The sequence below is a fragment of the Alternaria dauci genome, chromosome 10, assembly GCF_042100115.1.
Source record: "Alternaria dauci strain A2016 chromosome 10, whole genome shotgun sequence".
In the NCBI taxonomy this organism is placed as follows: Eukaryota; Fungi; Ascomycota; class Dothideomycetes; order Pleosporales; family Pleosporaceae; genus Alternaria; species Alternaria dauci.
In genome coordinates this window covers 1,583,846-1,593,766 of record NC_091281.1, presented here as the reverse complement: position 1 = coordinate 1,593,766, position 9,921 = coordinate 1,583,846, and positions in this window count along the sequence as shown.

The following is a 9,921-nucleotide window of genomic DNA, read 5'->3' as shown; positions in this document are numbered from 1 at the left end:
AGGCTCATCGAGAGCTTGTGTAGATATCTTGTATCATATCACGTCATCTTGCAAGTATCCATGTCTGTTTGATGCGCGAACGCTTTCTATTCTCTCTTACTGTCTTGCTCTCTAGTGGGGTATCATACTCTCAGATTCTTCCATGCCAGCGTTTCAAGGTACACCATGCTCGCTCCGACGCTGTGTCTCATCCATCTATTCCTTTGTCGTCCATGTCACTTCCTCTCTCTCTCCCCTTTTCAGTCTCTCAATTCAGTCTCATCGTCGCCAGCGTTACTCCCACCCTCCGTATCAATCTGCTGATTCAACACAATACTATAAACACTAGCCTTCAACAGCGTAAACACCAAACTCGTTTTCCGTTCCAGCCCACGCAATCCATCCAGTATCGCCGCGCTAGGGTTATTTGACAGGTCAAGCAGGAGAGACGAGAGCTATTCTGAGCGTTAGCAAGGAACCCAGAAGGGAAACGACTAAACTAGCACACAGCTTGTCGTCTTCGGTTTTGTGCACGGGGGGGCAGAAGACGAACAGTATTCAGGTTCCCTAGTAACCGTGCATATTCATCCAAGACTTCTTGTTCGAGCGGCGTCAGAGTCTCTTCCCCATCTGACATCTGGCTCGCGCCAAAGTTTTGCTCCCCGGCTGGTTCTGATGCCATTGTTCTTTTGCGCTCTCTGCTTTCGGGGCAGTGGTCGGGGGGTTATCTGCTTGGCGCGCGGGTACGTGAGAGATCGGGCGTCGTGTATTCTGTAGTAGTCGTTGGAAGAGCGGCGGTAGCGGCGGGGTGAGGTGACCTCGAGATTTTGTTGAAAGCGCTTTTGTTCGTGCGTACAAAAGGAGAAAACTACGCAGCACTGCCCTACTGACTTGCAGTTCTGAATTTGTGGCTGAGGTATCGTAGTCGGTTGGCTGGCCAAAGCGCAGCAAATGTTGTTACCGTCGCGTTGTTTGCAAAGAAGCAAGGGTTCTCGCGAGTAGGTCGTCGCGTCTTCCCCGCAGACTCCACAGTTGGCCAATGCGCTTGTTACTCTAAACTTACTTCGTCTTGCGTTCGCTCTCATTTCGTGACAATACTATTGCAACTACCAAAAGTAAACTTAGACCCCAACCATTACAGGCTTCTGGCGAAAGGAAGTTTAGCGCATTCCACCCTCACAAATCGTTCGCAATTTATACTTGCAATGTTCTCAAGTGCGCTTAGGATATGTTTAGGGGTCGCGAGTCAAAGAGCAAAGGGTAATAGCGAGGAGGGAGTAACAAAGTACACTGGAAAGAAGAGAAGGTTAGAAATTAGTTCATTCAAATAATAAACGTGCTAGTAAAAGACGCAAGCACAACACTATTAAAAGACACTATAATAAATCGCGGTAAAGGTGTGTTTCCTAAACACCTAGTTTTACTGTATACAGCTATATATATTTAATAATAGATAGGTTAAAGCTAAAGCCCTAAACTTTAGGTAGTTCTAGAAAGTCACGGCGACGTTAGGGAGAAGAGGAGTTTAGGGGGAAGAGGAGTTTTTAACCTATAGTCTATAGCTTACATCTAGGCTTATAACTATAGTACTTAAGAATAAAGAAATATTTAAGTAACTACTTAAATTTTCTTCTCTTAACTCCTACACTTTAATATATCTAGTATATCTAGTATATCTAGTAACTCTAGCAACTCTAGTATCTCTAACATAAAGGTTATTATATATAATATTATTATAGGTATAAAGCGCCTAGTTTTAGAGGGCCTAGTAACCCTCCTAGTAACCACAGCAGTAACTATTAAGTAGTATAGTAAGTATAAAGTTATTATTAAGATTAACCCCCTTAAAAGTAACCTTAAGTATAAGTTCTAGACTTATATTTAATCCCTTAGCCTATTATATAGGTTTACTAAAAAAGAATTTAACTATATACTTAGGGACCTAGCGTTTATTACTAAGGTCCTCCTTATAGGTACTACTATTATACTAGCTAGTAAAGGTATAAATAAAGCTAATAAGTTATTTACTCTTCTTTAAGATATATAGGTCTAGCGTATATATAATATATGTTACAAGGTAACAAGGAATTGCTTCCCTTTCATGCAGGTCGTATGAAGGAAGACTATCGGGCGGACACAATGGACGAAAGTGGATCTAGGGCGGGGCCCAGATCACGTGAAAGGAATGGTATCCCGCCAAGACCTGGCCTCTGGGAGGCCAGTGAGGATTGGGAGGTCACGGCCCTCCTAGGCCTCCCTCTTGGAAGGGAGGGTAAGGAGGACAGGACCTATGGCAATAGGTATAAGAATGTGTTGGATCTCATTATTACACTCGTTGTGGTTAACTCAAATAGTTCATCTCTTACACAGATTGTCAACTAGTTATTCTATCGTTTATAGAATTGGTATTGTTTATCCTTTGGTTACAACGATAACACTTTGACCACCTTGGATATCAGTGGACGTTTAACCAACAGGACAGCCCGATTAAGATTCAACAATGGCTCATCAGGGAAACGCGCAGAACAACAGGGCTCAGGGTCAGGGACCCTCGACGCCAGCACGCCCTACCCCAGAAAATGATGAGATGCTGGAAGCATCCGATGACGAGGGAGAGAACCCTAACGTCACCGAGCTCAGGAATCTTAGGCAACACACAACCACGCAGGCTCAGCAGATTGCTGAGATGCAGGCAATGATCAATCAGCTTGCAGGGCAACTGATGATGACCCCTAACGAACGACCCGTTGCTACAAAGAAACCCAAGATAGCGTCACCAGAGAAATACGGTGGAGAACGAGAAAAGCTACGAGTATTTCTCACCAACATCGACCTGTACTGCGAGTACAACGAGGTACCCAACGACCAGGAAAAGATCCTCATGGCCAGTACATACATGAAGGATAAGGCTTCCAATTAGATGCAACCCTATGTGGACGATTATCTGCTGGATGCAGAACACATGGGCACCAAAGAAGGAACCCGTACCTTATTCGCAAGTTGGACAGAGTTTAAGCAAGAGATGGGACGCATCTTCGGAGAAGTAGACGCTCAGAACCAGGCAGAGAAGAAGATCACTCGCCTGAGGCAGACCTCGTCAGTATCGGCATACACGGCGGAATTTAAGCAACTACAAGCACGGATCGATTGGGATGATGCGGCACTTCGAACGGTATTCGAAGCAGGCCTCAAAGAGAATGTCAAGGACGGCCTTGTACACCACGATAAGCCCGGGACGCTACACGCTCTGATCGAGCTAGCCACGCGTATCGACAACAGGTTGTGGGAACGAAACGATCAGAAGAAATACTTCTGACCCAACCTGCCCAACATGAAGAAACAGCGTGGTAGATTCGACAGGGATGGCGACGCCATCATGACCGGCAAGGTACAAGAGAAGGCCAAAGACAAGAAAACCCGAGGAGGTAAAAGACACGACGGTCTCTCCAAGGAAGAACGCCAGCGGCGTTACGACAACAAAGCATGTCTCCGATGCGGGAAGACAGGACACTTCGCTAGGGATTGCGAAGAAGAACAAGTCAAACAGGCAGCTGTCAAGATCCGGATGATCAGACAAGGCACGCCTTACCCGGCCGGGATAGAGCCGGATGACAACCTAAGCGACTTAGACCTATACGAAGAGGCACGCTTAGAGGATAAGGAAGGCTACGAAATCGTCCCAAGAGTTAAACCGGACAACGAAGTTCTCACCATGGGCCAGCCAAAGAAGACTGACTGGAAGGTCAAAGGCACCATCGTGATGGAACGATTAGCCAACAACCAGTGTTGGGTATGTGGTAACAAGACACACTACGCCGACGAATGCACGGTTCGCGAACGAATCATGATTACCGGCCCGAATGCCGAAGAAATTGGGTATCAGGCGATACACCAACAACCCTACTTCGATGATCCAATAGTTGAGGTCGAGGACCAAGAAGCCCACGAAGTAGAAGATACCAAGGATCACAAGGATTTGTGTTGGTATGACTGTAAGATAAATTGCGAGTTCCATAAGCAAGATAAGGAGGATTGCAGGACAGACCAGGACCGGTGCTGCCACCTGAACCTCTGGGCAGACGAATGTCTAGCAGACATCTGCCATCTACACGAACCAGAGAAAGTGGAGATCCACTACAGACTTCTATGGACGCAATGCAGGAACGGGTGTGACTTCCATCGCAAGCAGCTCAAGGAAGCACACAAGGTGGATGACTATTACCATCGCACCCTATCATCAAACATCTGCGAGGTAGCAGATTGTGAGATTCACGAGGCCAAGAAGGCTCAACCAAGGAAGAGGATCACCAGGGAGGAGATACCTCACCAGAACATTCATTAGAGCTTCTGTTACGACGACAGGTGCTTGACGCACTACAGCTCAAAGAATGACACAGGCTACTTTCCTAAGTACAGGAAAGGTAAGCAGTCAAAAAACTAGGATGCCGCCAGGGACAGGGTCACGCTGGTGAAGGCAGTCCTAAAACAACCCTTAGGAAGGTGCAGGATACCGATAGTCGGGTGAAGCAGCTGCTCACGACCGTATCTATACAGGGACGAAACATCGAGGCGCTCGTAGATAGCGGGGCCGCACGAACGATGATCTCACCCAGAGTGGTAGAGAAACACGAACTACCCTACCGGGTTAAGAAGAACCCAGTATCGGTACTGTTAGCCGACGAGAAACCCATGGAATATGGAAACGGCATGATACGGATGGAAACCGAATCAACAAAGCTACGGATAGCTGGCATAGAGTGCCAAATGAATATCGACATAATGGAACTAGGAGGACTAGACATGTTGATTGGTTATGACTGGCTAGATGCCCATAACCCCGCCATCGACTGGCGAATGAAGACGATACTCAGAAGAGAACCTGTGCACAAGGTTGCTAGAGTACGCCAAAGAGTGAGCCCGAAGGACCAGAGCTCAACCCAGGACGGGAGGTTCGGCAAGATCTCGCCTCATAAGATCATGAGAATCTATGAGAAGGACCCTCAAAGAGTAGGAGTCATATGGATAAGACGAGTCGCGACCACGAAGGAAGGACCCTTACCACTAGAGATACCAAGAGAGTATCAGACCGACGAGTTTAGAGAACTCTTCGAGGAAAACGAAGCCACGGACTTGGCAGACCATCAGGATTGGGATCACGAGATCATCCTAGATGAAGGGGCAAAGTTAAGCCCAGGACCTATGTATCCCATATCGCCCGAGCACGATGCTGAGCTAAGGGAGTACATCCAGAAGAATCTGAAGAAGGGATTTATCCGACCGGGATCAGGCCCAATGGCCTCACCCATCTTGTTCGTAAAGAAGCCTAACGGGAAGTGGCGACTATGTGTCGACTTCCGAAGGTTGAACAGCGTTACTCGGAAGAACCGATATCCCTTACCACTAATAACCGAGCTCATGGATCGACTCCAGGGAGCCAAGTGGTTTACGAAGTTCGACGTTCGGGAAGGATTTCACCGAATCAGGATCAAGGAAGGACACGAATGGATGACAGCGTTCAAAACGAAATATGGACTGTTCGAGTACACAGTAATGCCTTTTGGGTTAACGAATGCCCCGGCAACGTTTCAGTCAGTCATCAACAACGCTCTTCACGAGTACCTTGGAATCTTCGTCACAGCGTACATCGACGATGTGCTGGTATACTCTAGCGGGACGCTAGAAGAACATGTGGAACATGTCAAGAAAGTGCTCAGGAAGCTTAAGGAATACAAGCTGTACCTGCAGCCGGGGAAGTGCGAATTTCACACGAAGGAAACGGAATACCTAGGCTTCATAATATCCACAGAGGGGGTGAAGATGAACCCAAAGAAGACAGCGGCTGTACAGGAATGGCCAACGCCCAAAACAGTCAAGGACGTGCAATCCTTCCTAGGATTTGCCAACTACTACCGGAAGTTCATCAAGGATTACTCAAAGATCACAACACCTCTCTCCGAGATCACGAAGAAGGAAGTTGGTTTCAAATGGAACGAGGAACATCAGGAGGCTTTTGATCGAATCAAGCAGATATTCCTCGAGGCACCAGTACTAGAGATGTACGACCCAAAGCGAGAGACGCGAGTCGAGACCGACGCGTCAGATTATGCACTCAGAGCTGTATTGTCGCAGCAGTGCCCAGACAAAAAGTGGAGACTAGTGTTCTACCACTCAAGAAAGTTCTCTGGAGCAGAACTAAACTACGACGTTCACGATAAGGAGCTACTAGGAGTAGTCGATGCCTTTGAACAGTGGGAAGTCTATTTGCTAGGACTACCACACCAGATCGAGGTTTTTACCGATCACCAGAACTTGGCAGGTTTCATGACAACGAAGAAACTCAACCGACGACAAGTCCGATGGGCTGAGATGCTAGCTCAGTTCAACTTCAAGATAACTCACCGCGCTGGAACGCTCAACGGAGCTGCGGATGCTTTAAGCAGGAGATCCGACTTACGCGAGGAAAATCATAAGGAACCACATAACGCCATGTTCAAGAAGATGCCTGATGGCACACTACGTTACAACTAGCCGGAACTAGCTAAGATAGCTAAGGTGGCCGAGCGGGTAGAAACACTTCAGCAGCAGTGGCAGTAGAGAGCGGCCAGCTGGCAGTTCGAGCCTAACGAGAACGGCTCCGACGAACTGTTACAAGACGAGCGAGAGTACCGAGATATGATTCGAAGCGATCGAACATATGTACCCCCACACATGAGATCGAGTCTCATCAAGGAACTGCATGAGTCCCCAGAGTATGGACATGCATCGCTAGAAGAAATGGTCAGGCGACTATCAAAGGTGTTTGCGATACCACGCTTGCGAGCGAAGGTGCAGGACGTCCTAGGCAACTGTTTAGCTTGTCATCAGAACAAACCCAAGAGACATAAGCCCTATGGCCTGTTACAACCCTTACCGCCACCAACGAGACCATGGAGCAGCGTAACAATAGACTTCATAGTAAAGCTCCCGAAGTCGTTAGAACCAGGATCCGGAAGATTATGCGACACAGTCCTAGTCATCGTGTGTCGTCACACGAAAGGAGCAAAGTTTGTGCCCACGGAAGAAACCATTACGGCAGAAGAATGCGCGTATGAGGTCAGCAAGGCACTTATGTCAGAACATAGGATACCTGAAGAATTCATCACCGATCGTGATAAACTGTTCACTTCCAAGTATTGGAACACATTCCTGGCAAAGCTGGGTGTGAAGAAGAAACTATCGACTAGCTTCCACCCCGAAACAGATGGCCAGACGGAACGAACGAACCAGACACTGGAACAGTATCTGAGGATGTACGCCAACAAGCTGCAAGACAATTAGGTTGAACTCTTGCCGACAGCACAATTGGCCTACAATAGTACTAGGTCTGCGACGACTAAGTACTCACCACACTACGCGAATTACGGATATGAGCCGGTTGCTCATCGAGATCCAAAAGATATAGAGAGTATCGCAGTAGGTGCAGACGACAAAGCCCGCTTGATGCGAGGACTGCACGAAGAATTGAGCAAGAACATAGCTCATAGGAACCTCACGACAGCCAAGGCGGCTAATAAGCAAAGGATTGAGGGACCAACCTTTAAGAAGGGGGACAAAGTTTTCCTGTCACGTCAGAACTTGAAAACTAAGCGACCAAGCAAGAAACTGGACAACCTCCGAATAGGACCATTCGAGGTTCTAGAGGAAATGGGTAACGTAAACTACAAACTCCAACTCCCACCAGGCATGCGCATCCACCCTGTCTTTCACAAGAAACTCCTGGAAAGAGCACCTCCAGATGCCGAGCTAGCTACCGACATAGAGCTCGAAGACGATGAGTACGAGGTCGAAGAAATCAGGGACCTGCGGAAAATCGGTCGTCAGTGGAAATACTTGGTCAAGTGGCTAGGATGGCCAGAGAGCCAGAACACTTGGGAACCAAAAGAAAATTTGACGAACTGCAAGTCACAGGTACGTGAGTACCATCGGAAACACCCAGAGAAGGGAGGACCGGGTCCTCAAGGGAAGAAAAGAATTCAGAAAAAGGATCGAAAGAAGCGTCATCCTGCAACCAGCCCAAGTCAGTCGACAGTCCGGGTAGCGATGGTTCAGTTGGTTGAAAGTCCGTACCAGGGGCAGAGTTCCCCTCGGCTTGCTCTTTCGCGCGATCCTGAAGACTCAAAATGGCGTGATCTCGATCAGCGAATGCTCGCTCTCGCGCCTCAGTCTCTGCCACTTCCAGCCGAAGTTGAGCGACCTCGGCCTCAGCTCAAAGAAGCGCCAAGCGCTTCTCGCGCTTTTCAGCCTCAACCTTCTCCCACTCTTCCTTAGTCACAAATAAGCTACACTTAGCTTTCACCGAAATACAGCCCGCATACTGCCCAGAGGCAGTGTCCACGAAACAACGAAGATTCTTCTCCTCACACCGCTTGCAACGAAAGGTCATCTCGTTCCCTTGTTGGCGGATACGGTCAGCACGAGCCTAGCGCTGTTAAGTTGAGTTCTAGGTACGGACGCGTCGAGAAGTCTGAACCTTAGGCATGGTCAGGGAAAGTGAGGAAAAGAGGAAAGAGAGGATACGACACCACCGGAGTAGCTATACCTCCACCACCGCCGCCGGACTAGGCGCAGGAAAACGATAATCCAGGGTATTGAGACGATACGCCTAAGAGGGGGGGTAATGTTACAAGGTAACAAGGAATTGCTTCCCTTTCATGCAGGTCGTATGAAGGAAGACTATCGGGCGGACACGATGGACGAAAGTGGATCTAGGGCGGGGCCCAGATCACGTGAAAGGAATGGCATCCCGCCAAGACCTGGCCTCTGGGAGGCCAGTGAGGATTAGGAGGTCACGGCCCTCCTAGGCCTCCCTCTTGGAAGGGAGGGTAAGGAGGACAGGACCTATAGCAATGGGTATAAGAATGTGTTAGATCTTATTATTACACTCGTTGTGGTTAACTCAAATAGTTCATCTCTTACACAGATTATCAACTAGTTATTCTATCGTTTATAGAATTAGTATTGTTTATCCTTTGGTTACAACGATAACTCTTTTCCACCTGATCATTCCATACGATACCTCACGGACTACCGCTTTAGTCTACCTCGCCTTAGTACGGACCGAGCCTAGAGAAGTATAGCCTAACCCCGTGTAACAATATATAGGTTACTAGTTCTATAATAACTAATAAGTAGTATAGGTACTTAGACAAGGTCTATAATAGGGGCTTTAAGGACTAGCTACTATATATTATAGATATTATTAAGGAGCTAAGATAGGTATAAGTAGTAGATAATTAATTTAATAATATAGAAGGCTTAAGATATAACGTAATAGGATTTAGGTATATAATAGTAATAAGTATAGTGCGATAGCTATAATAGCTTTAATAGCTGCAGTAGCTATAGTAGTAATATATAAGGGTACTACTACTAATATATAGGCTTCGTAGCCGCTTAAAGGGAATTATAATTATAATTATAACTATAACTATAACTATAACTATAACTATAATTACTATGATTACTGTAATGCGATAGAGCTTCTGCTTAATCTCTAGGTAGTATTAGCAGTGATCGTGATAGTGGGGATGTTGAGGCGGTGTAGGGCGTGATGTGGGGGATGGACGGAGAGGTGTTATAGGCAAAAAGAGACTTCTGAATACGCTAGGACAGTTCAGGCTTAGTTTCAAAATTTCTTGGCAACGCAATATGAGATGACACTGTAGGCCCCATCCCTAAGGCCCCGGGGGGTAGAAATTAGTTCATAGCTTTCTCTGCGCAGATAACTAGCCTGCTATTACCTACAAGCATACTGCGAAGGCACGCAACACCTTCGAAACACCTATGATCTGATCCCCATCCGTTCTACAAACACGAGATTTACGCTTTGGTATGCATCAGCAGAGCGGACCAGAGCTGGACGTGCCTCTTCTCGTGCGCATTCAACCAAGTGACGTCACTCAG